Raw genomic sequence first — 17,716 nt, forward strand, 5'->3', positions numbered from 1 at the left:
CTGTCCATTGTGTCCCTAAGAAGGGAGGTATTACAGTTGTTCCTAATGATAAAGATGAATTGATCCCACAAAGAATTGTTACAGTTTATAGAATGGTAATTGATTTCCGTAAACTAAATAAAGCAACTAAAAAGGATCATTACCCTTTACCTTTTATTGATCAAATGCTAGAAAGATTATCCAAACATACACATTTTTGCTTTCTAGATGGTTATTCTGGTTTCTCTCAAATACCTGTGTCAAAAGAGGATCAAGAAAAGACCACTTCTACTTGCCCTTTCGGTACCTTTGCTTATAGACGTATGCCTTTTGGTTTATGCAATGCACCTGCTACCTTTCAAAGATGCATGATGGCTATATTCTCTGATTTTTGTGAAAATATTGTTGAGGTTTTCATGGATGATTTCTCCGTATATGGAACTTCTTTTGATGATTGCTTAAGCAACCTTGATCAAGTTTTGCAGAGATGTGAAGAAACTAATCTTGTCTTGAATTGGGAGAAGTGCCACTTTATGGTTAATGAAGGTATTGTCTTGGGGCATAAAATTTCTGAAAGAGGAATTGAAGTTGATAACCTAAAGTTGACGCTATTGAAAGATGCCGTGTCCTAAAGACATCAAAGGTATAAGAAGTTTCCTTGGTCATGCGGGTTTTTATAGGAGGTTCATTAAAGACTTCTCAAAAATTTTAGGCCTCTGACCAATCTCTTGCAAAAAGATGTTCCTTTTATCTTTGATGATGATTGTGTAGAAGCATTTGAAATATTTAAGAGAGCCTTGATTTCTGCACCTATTGTTCAGCCACCTGATTGGAATTTACCCTTTGAAATTATGTGTGATGCTAGTGATTTTGCTGTAGGTGCTGTTCTAGGACAAAGAGTTGATAAGAAATTAAATGTCATCCAATATGCTAATAAAACTCTAGACAGTGCCCAGAGACATTATGCTACTACTGAAAAAGAATTTTTAGCAGTTGTATTTGCTTGTGATAAGTTCAGACCTTATATTGTTGATTCTAAAGTAACTGTTCACACCGATCATGCTCCTATTAAATATCTTATGGAAAAGAAAGATGCTAAACCTCGACTTATTAGATGGGTTCTCTTGCTACAAGAATTTGATTTGCATATTATAGATAGAAAGGGAGCCGAGAACACCGTTGCACACAACTTATCTAGGTTAGAGAATGTTCTTGATGACCCACTACCTATTGATGATAGCTTTCCTGATGAACAATTAGCTGCCATAAATGCTTATCGCACTGCTCCATGGTATGCTGATTATGCTAATTACATTGTTACTAAATTTATACCACCTAGTTTCACATACCAGCAAAAGAAAAAGTTATTCTATGATTTAAGACATTACTTCTGGGATGACCCACACCTTTATAAAGAAGGAGTAGATGGTGTTATTAGACGTTGTGTACCCGAGCATGAACAGGAACATATCCTACGCAAGTGTCACTCCGAGGCTTATGGAGGACACCACGCTGGAGATAGAACTGCACATAAGGTATTGCAATCCGGTTTTTATTGGCCTACTCTCTTCAAAGACGCCCGTAAGTTTGTCTTGTCTTGTGATGAATGCCAAAGAATTGGTAATATTAGTAGACGTCAAGAAATGCCTATGAACTATTCACTTGTTATTGAACCATTTGATGTTTGGGGCTTTGATTATATGGGACCGTTTCCTTCCTCTAATGGCTATACACATATTTTAGTTGCTGTTGATTACATTACTAAGTGGGTAGAAGCTATTCCAACTAGTAGTGCTGATCATAACACCTCTATTAAGATGCTTAAAGAAGTTATTTTTCCGAGGTTTGGAGTTCCTAGATATTTAATGACTAATGGCGGTTCACATTTTATTCATGGTGCTTTTCGTAAGATGCTTGCTAAATATGATGTTAATCATAGAATTGCATCTCCATACCACCCACAGTCTAGTGGTCAAGTAGAATTGAGTAATAGAGAGATCAAATTAATTTTGCAATAGACTGTTAATAGATCTAGAAAGAATTGGTCTAAGAAACTTGATGATGCATTATGGGCCTATAGAACTGCATATATAAATCCTATGGGTATGTCTTCGTATAAAATGGTTTATGGAAAAGCATGTCACTTACCTCTCGAACTAGAACATAAGGCTTATTGGGCCATCAAGGAGCTCAACTATGATTTCAAACTTGCCGGTGAGAAGAGGCTATTTGACATTAGCTCACTTGATGAATGGAGAACTCAAGCCTATGAGAATGCCGAACTGTTTAAAGAAAAAGTTAAAAGATGGCATGAAAAAAGGATACAAAAGCATGAGTTTAATGTAGGTGATTATGTGTTACTATTCAAATCTTATTTTAAGATTTTTTGCAGGAAAACTTCTCTCTAAATGGGAAGGCCCTTACGTTATCGAGGAGGTCTATCGTTCCGGTGCCATAAAAATCAACAACTTCGAAGGCACAAATCCGAAGGTGGTGAACGGTCAAAGAATCAAACATTATATCTCAAGTAATCCCATAAATATTGAAACTAATGTTATTGACACCGTAACCCTGGAGGAGTACATAAGGGACACTTTCCATAACGTTTCAGACTCCGAAACGGAATAGATATGTGGTACGGTAAGTAAACCGACTCCAAAACGATTCTAATGGCAGTTTTTCCCCGTTTTGGAATATTTAAGAAAATAGGAAAAATACATAGTCTGGGAAGGACACGAGGCGTCCACGAGGGAGGAGGGTGCACCCTACCCCCCTGGGCGTGCCCCCTGCCTCGTGGGCACCTCGTGTGCTCTCCGAACTCCGTTTTCTTGCACGATACTTCTTTTGGTCGGTAAAAATTCATTATATAATCTCCTGAAGGTTTTGACCCTCATATCACGCAAATATCCTCTGTTTTTGTTTCGAGCTGTTTCTGTAGCAGATTTGGAGCAAGATGTCATCCCAAGATTCCGACGAAGAGAGTTATGTCTCACATCTCATTGCTGACCCAAAGACCTATGGGGATCTATCTCCTTGTGGTCGAACTACGGATGATATGAGGATGATCATTTGATGAGGATCAATGATTCAAGTTCGGAGGAGGAGGATGTCCCTCTACCTCAACCCGGGGATATGCATGTGAAGTTCAAGAAGTCTAGTCTCCCTAAGAGGGCTAAACTGTCTAACAACCGATCTATTCCTTCTCGTTTTCGGCAGAAAAGCAAAGGAGATTTATGTGACAAGATCTTGAAGCTGGAATCGGAGGTCGATGATTTAAAGGAGGAAATTGCTCTTCTCAATTACAATATGAAGAAGCTGAAGGCACAATTGTCATCGTCATCACCATCTGCTTCACCTCCGAAGAAGGAGACATAGTCACATGGGTATGGGCACTCCCCTTGGCAACTGCGAAGCTTGGGGGAGGTGCCCCGATATCGTATCACCATCACACTCCTATCTTTACCGTTTTTCTTAGTTCGATCCTTTTAGTAATATTTTGATCTAGTAGAATAATAGTTTTGGTATGATCTAGTTTTGAGTTTTGCTTTATGATCCTTCTATGTAATCGAGTCCGTGAGCTATATATAATAAAGATTAGTTTTTAGTTAAGGGTTTGATTACCTTGCTATGATCTTGAGGGAATAAAAGAAAAAGAAAGAATAAAAAGAAATAAAGAGATCATATTGATCTTATGGAGAGTAATGACTTCACATATAAGGAGTATGATGAATACAAGTTGTTGAGAGTTGACAAACATAGTTTTGGTCATCGTTGCAATTAATAGGAAGTAATAAAAAAAGAGGTTCTCACATATAAATATACTATCTTGGACATCTTTTATGATTGTGAGCACTCATTAACATATGACATGCTAAAAATTTGATGTTGGACAAGGAAGACAACATAATGGGTTATGTTTTCTTATATCCGAAATAAAGTATATTGTCATGGATCATCCAACATGTTGAGCTTGCCTTTCTCCCTCATGCTAGCCAAATTCTTTGCACCAGGTAGAGATACTACTTGTGCTTCTGAATACCCTTAAACCCAGTTTTGCCATGAGAGTCCACCATATCTACCTATGGATTGAGTAAGATCCTTCAAGTAAGTTGTCATTGTTGCATGCAATAAAAATTGCTCTCTAAATATGTATGATTTATTAGTGTGGAGAAAATAAGCTTTATACGATCTTGTGATGTGGAAGAAATAAAAGCGACGGACTGCGTAATAAAGGTCCATATCACAAGTGGCAATATAAAGTGACATTCTTTCGCATTAAGATTTTGTGCATTCAACCATAAAAGCACATGACAACCTCTGCTTTCCTCTGCGAAGGGCCTATCCTTTATTCTTGTTTCATGCCTTATACAAGTGTCATGGGGATCTTCACCTTTCCTTTTTTATATTATCCTTTGGCAAGCACATTGTGTTGGAAAGATCCTGATATATATATATATATATATATATATATATATATATATCCAATTGGATGTAAGTTATCATGAACTATTATTGTTGACATTACCCTTGAGGTAAAAGGTTGGGAGGCAACACTATGTCCAATTAAAACTCCATACCCATAAGTATTGCGTGAGTGTTAGCAATTGTGAAATACTAAATGATAGTTGAGTATGTGGACTTGCTGAAAAGCTCTTATATTGACTCTTTCCGATGTTATGATAAATTGCAATTGCTTCAATGACCGAGATTATAGTTTGTTAGTTTTCAATGAGGTTTCTGATTCATACTTGACATTGTGAATAGATTGTTTCTTTAGCATAAGAAATCATATGACAATATTTATATATGTTGCTGTTATAAGAATGATCATGATGCCCTCATGTCCGTATTTTATTTTATCGACACCACTATCCACTACAAAAAAAAGACACATCCGTGACATTTTGGGCCGAACGAAATTTTTTTCTGTCATACTTATGACACTTCTATGACGATAATTGTGACAAAATCCGGTATCATCATAGATGTGGTGGGGTCCTACTTCTATGACAAGAAATCATGACAGAAAATGGGCTTTTCTTCCTGGGCGGGCCGGAGACGCAGCTGCATGACATTCTTTGGGCCATCCATGATGGAGAAAACCGTGGTAGAAGCGAGGGCTAGGAAAATATCGGAGGAGTTCCCGGTTACGGTGGGTGGTCGGGGGCCGAGCGATGCGCGTTTGTCTCGTACGTACGCGCATGTGTGCGAGGCGTTGTGCTCTAACTGAACCCGAGCGAGGCGTTGGGCTCTAACTGAACCCGAGCGATCGCACTGCAGGCTACGCATTACTGAACCCGAGCGATCGATCGATCCCTTGCTGTTAACTGAACCCGAGTGATTCCTTCGCTATTGCTGCTAACTGAAGCCGATCGAACACTGTTGCCTCCTTCCCTGGATGAACAGTGAGCGTTGTTGAGGGGGTCTGAATGAACAGTTCCTGGTGGGGGGTTGGATGAACAGGACCCCGTGGTAGTAGAGGCCATTGCCGCTGGATGAATAGTACCCCGATCAATCGAGCCGGTGGATGAACAGGACCCCGTGGAGGGCTGGATGAACAGGACCCCGTGGAGGGCTAGTTGAGCAGTAGCCGGTGGAGGGCTGGTTGAGCAGTAGCCGGTGGAGGGCTGGATGAACAGTAGCCCGTGGAGGGGTGGTTGAACAGGACCCCCGTGGAGAGGGCTGGTTGAACAGTAGCTGGTTGAGGAGCGCACGGTGGAGGCTGGACGAACTGGAGCCCGTGGATGAATAGTCGCAGGTGGAGGCTGGAGGAGGTCGACGGTGGATGAACAGGAGCCCGTGGAGGCTGGAGGAGGTCGACGGTGGAGATGAACAGTATCCCGTGGAGTCCCGTTTTGTGGTACGCCACACCGCTCCCGATGAACATGACCCCCATTTCGACCGTAGCGCTCCAACACAAGTCCGTTTCCTCCGTTTTGCGGTAGGCCACACCCCTCCCGATCAACAGGACCCCGTTTCGACCGTAGGAGGTCCGTTTCCTCCGTTTTGCGGTACGCCAGACCCCTCCCGATGAACAGGATCCCGTTTCCACCGTGGCCGGTCGAACACAAGGCCGTTTCCTCCGTTCTGCGGTACGCCAGGTCTAGTTTCCATCGCCTGTTCCGTCCAAGCCGGTTGGCTCCCGATGAATAGCACGCGTTCCGTTGCCTCCCGATGAACACGACGCATTCCGTTGCCTCCCCATGAACACGACGACGACGCAGTTTCTCCGTTCCGACCCAGCCACAGCCATGTACATGAGCCCTGGCCGTACGTATGCGCGAGTAGGCGTTCGAGACCCCGCCCGTATATACGTACGTGGCCGTATTTTCTTTCTTGCACCCTGGCCGCTGTACGTACGTGTACATGCTACATGCGCGCCTCTACTACCACACGTGCGCGCCTCTACACCGACCAGTATGTACGTACACGTTCGCGACCAGAATGACAACGCTACGTACGCTTCGACCGGGTGGGTCCCGACTGTTAGGCACTTCCTTGCATGCGAAGATGTAGCTGCTGGGTCCCAGCAGTCAGGGGGCAAATCGTTTTTTTGCCCGTAATATGGACGCACTTCCTTGCGTGCGAAGATGTAGCTGGTGGATCCCAGCAGTCAGGGGGCGAATCATTTTTTTCCCGTAATATGGACGCACTTCCTTGCGTGCGAAGATGTAGCTGGTGGGTCCCAGCAGTCAGGGGGAAACGTTTTTTTTGCGAAATACAGTGGCCCGTCCGGTGGGTCCCCGATCTCAAGTGGAGGAATCATTATTTTCCATGTAATAAGGAGGCAGTTCCTTGCTGCGGCCGTGGACCCAGCTGTCAGCCTCTCCACGTACAGTACTCTTCCGATGGAAGTCGTTCCTTGACCACGTTGACCACTCCGTGCCGAGAGCACCAGGGTGGTGGACGACGGCGAGGCCTAGGAAGGGGACGACGCGGAGCCGGGGAAGACACGACAGTGGATGCCCACGTTGAGAGGAGTACGAGGGTTCACTGGTTCGGCCGCGGTGTGAGGCTACCGTCGCCGTAGGGCCTGGCCAGCGGTGGGAGTAGTAGGGGGCGGTGAGGCCTCTGCGGCATCACACCGGCCACGGGAAGCAGGAGCATGCGGCACGACCGGCTGGTTTGGGCGGCTGGAGCGAGAAGACCAGAGGTTGAAGAAGCACTACCACCGTTGGATGGACATCGTACGGTCACTGGAGCTAGAATCGTTCATATTGACTAAGTTGACAAAGCCCTCCGTCCCCGTCAACTTAGTAGGCCCACAAGTCAGCCTCCCACTATGATGGGTCCCAGCTAGCAGGGGGGTATTCATTTTCTGTGCGTAATAAGGAGGCACTTCCTTGCGTGCGAAGATATAGCTGGTGGGTCTGACCTGTCAGCCGGGGGAACGTTTTTTAAGCGAAATACGGAGGCCCTTCTGGTGGGTCCCAGCTGTCAGGTGGAGGAATCATTATTTTGCGTGTAATAAGGAGGCATTTCCTTATGTGCGGCCGTGGACCCAGCTGTCAGCCTCTCCACGTACAGTCCACGTCCGATGGATGTCGTTCGTTGACCACGTTGACCACGCCGCGCCGAGAGCACCAGGGCGGTGGACGACGGCGAGGCCTAGGAAGGGAACGACAAGGAGCCGGGGAAGAGTCATCAGTGGTTTCCCACGCGGTGGGGAGTGTCGGTGTCAAAACCGGCAGATCTCGGGTAGGGGGTCCCGAACTGTGCGTCTAAGGTCGATGGTAACAGGAGACAGGGGACACGATGTTTACCCAGGTTCGGGCCCTCTCTATGGAGGTAATACCCTACTTCCTGCTTGATTGATCTTGATGAATATGAGTATTACAAGAGTTGATCTACCACGAGATCGTAATGGCTAAACCCTAGAAGTCTAGCCTGTATGACTATGGTAATGAGTATCTCTCCTTTCCAGACTAAGCCCTCCGGTTTTATAGACACCGGGAGGATCTAGGGTTACACAAGGTCGGTTACAAAGAAAGGAATCTACATATCCAGTCGCCAAGCTTGCCTTCCACGCCAAGGAGAGTCCCATCCGGACACGGGTGCATTCTTCGGTCTTCCTATCTTCACAGCCCATCAGTCCGGCCCATGGCTAACAGGGCGGATACCCGAGGACCCCTTAGTCCCGGACTCCCTCAGTAGCCCTTGAACCTGGCTTCAATGACGAGGAGTCCGGCGCACAGATTGTTTTCGGCATTGCAAGGCGGGTTCCCCTCTTTCCGAACTCCAAGACAGTCTTCAGACACAATGATTGTATCCGGACCTGCAACACACCACACACAACCGCAGAGAGAATATAATATTCCACGGGTCCAATCCGCTGACAACTTTTTACAACGTGACATCACGTCTATCTGGTCATAATTTCGGACCGTTTTGTTTTGCCGTTCCACGTTTCGAGACGCGGTTGCCATTGGCACATCTTGTCAAGGCAGAGATCGTGTCCCCTTATTACGGGATTCTCCTCAATACGGGCGTAGGTAACTGATTCGTCTCCATCGTATCTACTTTTCCAAACACTTTTGCCCTTGTTTTGGACTCTAACTTGCATGATTTGTATGGAACTAACCCGGACTGACGCTATTTTCAGCAGAATTGCCATGGTGTTATTTATGTGCAGAAACAAAAGTTCTCGGAATGACCTGAAACTCCACGGAGATTATTTTTGGAAATAATAAAAAATACTGGCGAAAGAATCAAGGCCAGGGGGCCCACACCCTTTCCACGAGGGTGGGGGGCGCGCCCCCCTGATGTCTACTACGCAACCTTCTTCTTGTAGACGTTGTTGGGCCTCCAAGTGCATAGGTTTGTAGGACAGCAACAAATTTCCCTCAAGTGGATGACCTAAGGTTTATCAATCCGTGGGAGGTGTAGGATGAAGATGGTCTCTCTCAAACAATCCTGCAACCAAATAACAAAGAGTCTCTTGTGTCCCCAACACACCCAATACAATGGTAAATTGTATAGGTGCACTAGTTCGGTGAAGAGATGGTGATACAAGTGCAATATGGATGGTAGATATAGGTTTTGTAATCTGAAAATATAAAAACAGCAAGGTAACTAATGATAAAAGTGAGCGTAAACGGTATTGCAATGCTAGGAAACAAGGCCTAGGGTTCATACTTTCACTAGTGCAAGTTCTCTCAACAATAATAACATAATTGGATCATATAACTACCCCTCAACATGCAACAAAGAGTCACTCCAAAGTCACTAATAGCGGAGAACAAACGAAGAGATTATGGTAGGGTACGAAACCACCTCAAAGTTATTCTTTCCAATCAATCCGTTGGGCTATTCCTATAAGTGTCACAAACAGCCCTAGAGTTTGTAGTAAAATAACACCTTAAGACACACATCAACCAAAACCCTAATGTCACCTAGATACTCCAATGTCACCTCAAGTATCCGTGGGTATGATTATACGATATGCATCACACAATCACAGATTCATCTATTCAACCAACACATAGAACCTCAAAGAGTGCCCCAAAGTTTCTACCGGAGAGTCAAGACGAAAACGTGTGCCAACCCCTATGCATAGGTTCATGGGCGGAACCCGCAAGTTGATCACCAAAACATACATCAAGTGAATCAATAGAATAACCCATTGTCACCACGGTTATCCCACGCAAGACATACATCAAGTGTTCTCAAATCATTAAACACTCAGTCCGATAAGATAACTTCAAAGGGAAAACTCAATCCATTACAAGAGAGTAGAGGGGGAGAAACATCATAAGATCCAACTATAATAGCAAAGCTCGCGATACATCAAGATCGTGCCAAATCAAGAACACGAGAGAGAGATCAAACACATATCTACTGGTACATACCCTCAGCCCTGAGGGTGAACTACTCCCTCCTCGTCATGCAGAGCGCCGGGATGATGAAGATGGCCACCGGTGAGGGATCCCCCTCTGGCAGGGTGCCGGAACAGGGTCCAGATTGGTTTTTGGTGGCTACAGAGGATTGCGGCGGCGGAACTCCTGATCTATTCTGTTCCCCGAAGGTTTTAGGGTATATGTGAATATATAGGCGAAAGAAGTCGGTAAGGGGAGCCACGAGGGGCCCACGAGGGGGGTGGGCGCGCCCCCTGCCTCGTGCTCTCCTCGTTGATCCCCTGACGTGCACTCCAAGTCTCCCGTATTGCTTTCTTTCCAAAAATAACTTTTCCGAAGGTTTCATTCCGTTTGGACTCTGTTTGATATTCCTTTTCTGCTAAACTCAAAAACAAGGAAAAAACAAAAACTGTCACTGGGCTCTAGGTTAATAGGTTAGTCCCCAAAAAACATATAAAAGTGCATAGTAAAGCCCATTAAACATCGAAGATAGATAATATAATAGCATGAATACTTAATAAATTATAGATACGTTGGAGACGTATCACCCCCTGCCTCGTGAGCCCCCTGGAGCTCCACCGACCTCAACTCCAACTCTATATATTCGTGTTCGGGGAGAAAAAATCAGAGAGAAAGATTCATCGCGTTTTACGATACGGAGCCGCCGCCAAGCCCTAAACTCTATCGGGAGGGATGATCTAGAGTCTGTTCGGGGCTCCGGAGAGGGGAATCCGTCGCCATCATCATCATCAACCATCCTCCATCACCAATTTCATGATGCTCACCGCAGTGCGTGAGTAATCCCATCGTAGGCTTGCTGGACGGTGATGGGTTGGATGAGATTTATCATGTAATCGACTTAGTTTTTTTAGGGTTTGATCCCTAGTATCCACTATGTTCTGAGATTGATGTTGCTATGACTTTGCTATGCTTAATGCTTGTCACTAGGGCCCGAGTGCCATGATTTCAGATCTAGACCTATTATGTTTTCATGAATATATGTGAGTTCTTGATCCTATCTTGCAAGTCTATAGTCACCTACTATGTGTTATGATCTGGCAACCCCGAAGTGACAATAATCAGGACCACTCCCGGTGATGACCGTAGTTTGAGGAGTTCATGTATTCACCATGTGTTAATGCTTTGGTCCGGTACTCTATTAAAAGGAGGCCTTAATATCCCTTAGTTTCCGCTAGGACCCCACTGCCACGGGAGGGTAGGACAAAAGATGTCATGCAAGTTCTTTTCCATAAGCACGTATGACTATATTCGGAATACATGCCTACATTACATTGATGAATTGGAGCTAGTTCTGTGTCACCCTATGTTATGATTGTTACATGATGAACCGCATCCGGCATAATTCTCCATCACCGATCCAATGCCTACAAGCTTTTCACATATTGTTCTCCGCTTATTTACTTTTTCGTTGCTACAGTTACAATCACTACAAAACCCAAAAATAGTACTTTTGCTACCGTACCGTTACTTTCATATTACTTTGCTACTAAATACTTTGCTGCAGATACTAAGTTATCCGGGTGTGGTTGAATTGACAACTCAACTGCTAATACTTGAGAATATTCTTTGGCTCCCCTTTTGTCGAATCAATAAATTTGGGTTGAATACTCTACCCTCGAAAACTGTTGCGATCCCCTATACTTGTGGGTTATCAAGACTATTTTCTGGCGCCGTTGCCGGGGAGCATAGTTCTATTCTTTGAGTCACTTGGGATTTATATCTGCTGGTCACTATGAAGAACTTGAAAGACGCAAAAACAAAAATTTATCCCTCAACTACGAGGGGAGGTAAGGAACTGCCATCTAGCTCTGCACTTGATTCACCTTCTCTTTTGAGTAAGCTTGCGACACCTAAACCTGCTTCTGCTATTAATTCTGATATGTCGCATGTTATTGATGATGCCACTTCTGATATGCATGATACTTATGCTTGATACTACTGTGCCACTTGGTGAATTTTTTGATGAACAACTTGCTAGGGCTAGAGAGAATGAAATTATTGAAACTGATAATATTGATGAAAGTGATGATGAAGGCTCTCCCAATAAATATGAATTGCCTGTTGTGCTTGAGGGCTATGTTATGGATGAAGAAACTACCAGAGACTTTCTTGCTTGCAATGATAGAAGTGATCTTAAGAAATTATTAGCTAATCTTAAACAAAAAACTCTGAATGCTAGAATGAAATATGATCCTGCTTATGCTACTTCACCTATCTTTGTTACTGATAAGGATTATGAATTCTCTATTGATCCTGATATAATTACTTTGGTTGAATCTGATCCTTTTTAGGGCTATGAATCTGAAACTGTTGTGGCACATCTTACTAAATTAAATGATATAGCCACCCTGTTCACTAATGATGAGAGAACTTGCTACTTTTATATCCTTAAAATATTTCCGTTCTCATTAAAGGGTGATGCTAAGATATGGTTTAATTCTCTTGATCCTGGTTGTGTGCGTAGTCCCCAGGATATGATTTATTACTTCTCTGCTAAATATTTCCCCGCTCATAAGAAACAAGCTGCCTTAAGGGAAATATATAATTTTGTGCAAATTGAAGAAGAGAGTCTCCCACAAGCTTGGGGGAGGCTTCTCCAATTACTTAATGCTTTGCGTGATCATCCTCTTAAGAAAAATGAAATACTTGATATCTTTTATAATGGACTAACCGATGCTTCCAGAGACCACCTGGATAGTTGTGCTGGTTCTGTTTTCAGGGAAAGAACACCGGATGAAGCTAAAATTCTATTGAATAATATGTTGATTAATGAAAATAATTGGACACTTCGTGAGCCAATTCCTGAACCAACGCCTAAGCCAACTCCGAAGAAGAGGGGTGTTCTATTTCTCAGTCCTGAAGATATGCAAGAGGCAAAGAAATCTATGAAAGAAAAGGGTATTAAAGCTGAAGATGTTAAGAATTTACCTCCTATTGAAGAAATACATGGTCTTAATTTACCGCCTATTGAAGAAATATATGATCCTAATCCATTACCTATTGAAGAAGCTCATGGTCTTGATAACATGACACAGGTAGTAAAGGTAAATTGTCTTTATAGATTTGACGAACGTGATATTCCTCACTATAAGTCTGCTAGACAATGCTTAGATGAGTTTGACAATTTTATTGTCAAACAAGAAAACTTCAATGCTTATTTTGGTAGACAATTAAAACAAAATGCTTATACGATTGAACACTTGGGTGATTATATGTCTAGAGTTAAAGGTGAACTTAAACTCATTAGTAAACATGCTTCTATGGTTACCACTCAAGTAGAACAAGTACTTAAAGCTCAGAATGATTTGCTCAATGGACTGAATAATAAGAATAATGATTTTGCTGTTAGAGTGGCTACTAGAACTGGTAAAATGACTCAGGAACCTTTGTATCCTGAAGGCCATCCTAAGAGAATTGAGCAGGATTCTCAGAGAAATAATATTGATGCACCTAGTCCTTCTAAAAAGAAGAAAAAGAAAAATGATAGGACTTTGCATGCTTCTAGTGAACATGTTGTTGACACACCTGAGAATCCCAATGATATTTCTATTTCTGATGCTCAAACACAATCTGGTAATGAACATGAACCTAGTGATAATGTTAATGATAATGTTCATGTTGATGCTCAACCTAGCAATGATAATGATATAGAAATTGAACCTACTGTTGATCTTGATAACCCACAATCAAAGAATCAATGTTATGATAAGAGAGACTTTGTTGCTAGGAAACACGGTAAAGAAAGGGAACCATGGGTTCAGAAACCCATGCCTTTTCCTCCGAAACCATCCAAGAAAAAGGATGATGAGGATTTTGAGCGCTTTGCTGAAATGATTAGACCTATCTTCTTGCGTATGCGTTTGACTGGTATGCTCAAAATGAATCCTTATGCTAAGTATATGAAAGAAATTGTTACTAATAAAAGAAAGATAACAGAAGCTGAAATTTCCACCATGCTTGCTAATTATACTTTTAAGGGTGGAATACCAAAGAAACTTGGAGATCTAGGAGTACCAACTATACCATGGTCCATTAAAAGAAACTATGTTAAAACTGCTTTATGTGATCTTGGAGCCGATGTTAGTGTTATGCCTCTCTCTTTATATCGTAGACTTGATTTGAATAAGTTGACACCTACTGAAATATCTTTGCAAATGGCTGATAAATCAACTGCTATACCTGTCGGTATTTGTGAGGATGTGCCTGTTGTGGTTGCAAACGTTACTATTTTAACGGACTTTGTTATTCTTGATATTCCCGAGGACGATAGTATGTCTATTATTCTTGGAAGACCTTTTTTGAATACTGCAGGGGCTGTTATTGATTGCACCAAAGGCAATGTCACTTTTCATGTTAATGGTAATGAGCATACGGTACACTTTCCGAGAAACAACCTCAAGTCCACAGTATCAATTCTATTGGAAAAATTCCATCGATTATTTTTGGAGGTTTTGAATTTCCTCTTCCTACTGTCAAGAAGAAATATGATATTCTTATTATTGGGGACGTGCATATCCCTGTTGAGGTAACATAGTGTTATTCGAAATTTCTCCGGTTTCATGCGATTCGGAATGAGTTTGTTAACAAGACCTGATCAACCTTGTTAGTGGATTCCTTTTGATGAGCATGAGATGGATGAAGTTAGAAAGCACAACCTTCTGTACCCTCCTTTTACTTTTTGTTATTTAGTTGAAATAAAGTAAAAATAGTATTTTCTGTCAGTTTTCTGATTTATCCGTGCAATATAAAAATACCCCCAAAATAAAAATTCTCCAAATGCCCTGCCAATTTAATATGATTTTTTCTGGAATATTTGAGAATATTTGGCACTGAGAACACAGCAGGGGGAGGAAGCACCTGGCCACGAGGGTCCAGGGCGCGCCCACCCCCCTGGGCGCGCCCCCTACCTCATGGGCCCACGGTGGCTCCCCTCCACTTATTCCTGCACCCACACACTTCTTCTTCCTCCCAAAAAAATCACCATCCAGCTCAAGCACGAGTTGTAGCTCGTTTTGCTGCGATTTTCGATCTCCTTGCTCAAAGCACCTCTCACAAAACTGCTTGGGGGGATTGTTCCTTGGTATGTGACTCCTCCATTGGTCCAATTAGTTTTTGTTCTAGTGCTTTATTCATTGCAAATTTGTGCTGCCTAGGTGACCATGTTCTTGAGCTTGCATGTCAAATTTATATGGTTCCAAATAGTTCTAATGCATGATATAGGCTCTAGGCACTTGTAGGAGTAGTTGCTATCAATTTTGCTGAGCTTGGTTCACTTTTATTTGAAGTTCCTAATTTTTTTAGAAAATAATGAAGAGATTTTTGAGGGGCTCATCGAGCCGAAGATCGAAGGAAAAGCAAAGTGAAGAAGCAGAGAGTCCCAAATATAATCTGCCTCGCACAGCGGAGGTTCGGCCGTGTGAATGGCCTTCCGATGATTTCTTGAGAGCAGCCGGGATTTACGATGACTTTTATGAATTGGCTGAGAATGCAGGCCTCACCGACTTCCTCCGCGACCAACGCGAACAGTATCTCTTACTCACCAATACTTTTGTGCAAAAATTCTACTATTATCCTAAGGAATCACCTCCTTCAGTAGAGTTTCATTTATATGATGTGGTTAAGAAGATGTCACTATATGAATTTTGCAGGGTTTGCAAAATACCTTTCGAGGGTAGCTTAGAGGAACCACATCGTAGAGATGTGGATGGGTTTATTGATACTATTACTGTAGGGGAAACTAGGAAGGTTTCAGATGCAAGAATCACTAGCATACATTTTCCTGTTTTACGCTACTTTGCAATATTTGCTAGTCGTTGCTTAATTGGTCGCGGAAACTGTGGAGACCTTAGTGTTCCTGATATTATTATTTTGTTCCATGCTTTATTCCGTGATGACTCTGTTAGTATGGGCGCTATTATTGCCAAATGGTTAAGTCTGAACCGTACAAAGGGCCCCATCTTTGGAGGTGTCTATGCTTCGCGCCTCGCTGCATACTATAACATACCTATTAGGCACTATGAAAAAGAAGAAAAATTGCTGCCTACTGTTTATTTAGATTATAAGAGTATGGTAGCGCATGATTTTATTGTTAAGAATAGGGAAAGGGCGCTTAAATACAAATTGTTCTTTGATAAACATCACCCTGAGACTATTACCTTGCCTGCTCCTTCCTTGTTTGATTTCTCTGCAGGCCAGTATCTCGTTCCGTTGGCGGCCATTCACGCCTACCGGAACCCTACATCAGCCACAGAGCCAGAGCCGGAACCCTACATCAGCCACAGAGCCAGAGCCGGAACCACAATTTGATCCTCCACGACAGTCTAATTACCAGTGGGACCCGGAGGCAATTGCCAACCAGTGGAAATTCGAGGCTTCTTCTCAGTACGACCCCAACTACAACTATGGATATCTGCCAGGCCATCCGTGGCAATAGACCAACTTAGGCCAAAAGCCTAAGCTTGGTGGAGTACGTATTTCTCACCGACATTACATTCATGTTTACACACTCATTGCTAGTTGTCGGTGCTCATACTCTTTCATTATAATATCCATGCTAGTTTATTTTCCTTTTTCTTGCCTTCTTCTTGTGTGTTTAATAAACCTTAAGAAAAAACAAAAAATTAGTAATAGATTTTAGCTAGTTTACTTTTCTTGCTGTAGTAGTAATAATTAAAAAGAAAACCCAAATTTCCTGTTCTTCTTTTGCTTGTTGGGAGCTTTCCCGTGTAAATAGTTTTATTTCTTTTCTTTTCTTTGGGGGTCGATAGGGGAAGACCATAATGAAATTGTTGAAGTGGCTCTTATATGCATTATTGTTGATTTAACCAAGAGCCCATATTACCTTGTCTTCTCCTGTTTATTGAATGCTCGCAGATTCCAGCTTAGTCCAATGCACGTGCACTATTATTATTATTATTATTATTCACATCATTCGGTCGTGCAAGTGAAAGGAAATTATGACGATATATGATGGACTAATTGAGATGGGAGAAGCTAGTATGAACTCGACCTCTCTTGTTTTTGTAAATATGATTAGTTCATCGTTCCTGATTCAGCCTATTATGAATAAACATGTTTGCAAAGACAATTAGAGATTATAGTTGCTTATGCCATGCTTAATTAGCTAGGAGTTTATAATGGTTTACCTTGCGCGCCAACATGCTATTAAGATGGTTGTGATGTGGTATGATGGGGTGGTATCCTCCTTTGAATGATCCAAGTGACTTGACTTGGCACATGTTCATACATGTAGTTGAAACAAAATAAACATAGCCTTTATGATATTTATGCAGATACTAAGTTATCCAGGTGTGGTTGAATTGACAACTCAACTGCTAATACTTGAGAATATTCTTTGGCTCCCCTTGTGTCGAATCAATAAATTTGGGTTGAATACTCTACCCTCGAAAACTGTTGCAATCCCCTATACTTATGGGTTATCAGTAACCCAACCGTGCCGTTTACACAGGCCTTGGGAATAGGCGAGTTTCGAGGCAAATGGGGAGGCGTTCAATATTCACTGTCTTTATAAGGGGATAAGGATTCCCTTCTTCTCCCAGGCCTTCTTTCTTTCTCCGCCCTTCCGATCTTGAGCTCTAGCGCCCAAGTTCTCATCTTCTTCCCACTCAAGCTAGCACTCAACCATGTCCGGATCTGGAGGTCAGGGCAAGTGGATGGTTTCCTCCGTTAAGGAGAAGGATATCACTGAGCTTCGGGCGGCCGGGTACTTGGCGAAGGAAATCGCCACCGCCTTCCAGCCCAGGGGCAAATCGTCCCCACGCCGAAGCCCAATGAGAGGGTGGTATTAATCCCTCATTTCCTCCGCGGGCCTGGGTTTCCTCCCCACCCCTTCGTCCGCGGGT

Source organism: Triticum aestivum, chromosome 6D (genome assembly GCF_018294505.1).
Source record: "Triticum aestivum cultivar Chinese Spring chromosome 6D, IWGSC CS RefSeq v2.1, whole genome shotgun sequence".
NCBI lineage: Eukaryota > Viridiplantae > Streptophyta > Magnoliopsida > Poales > Poaceae > Triticum > Triticum aestivum.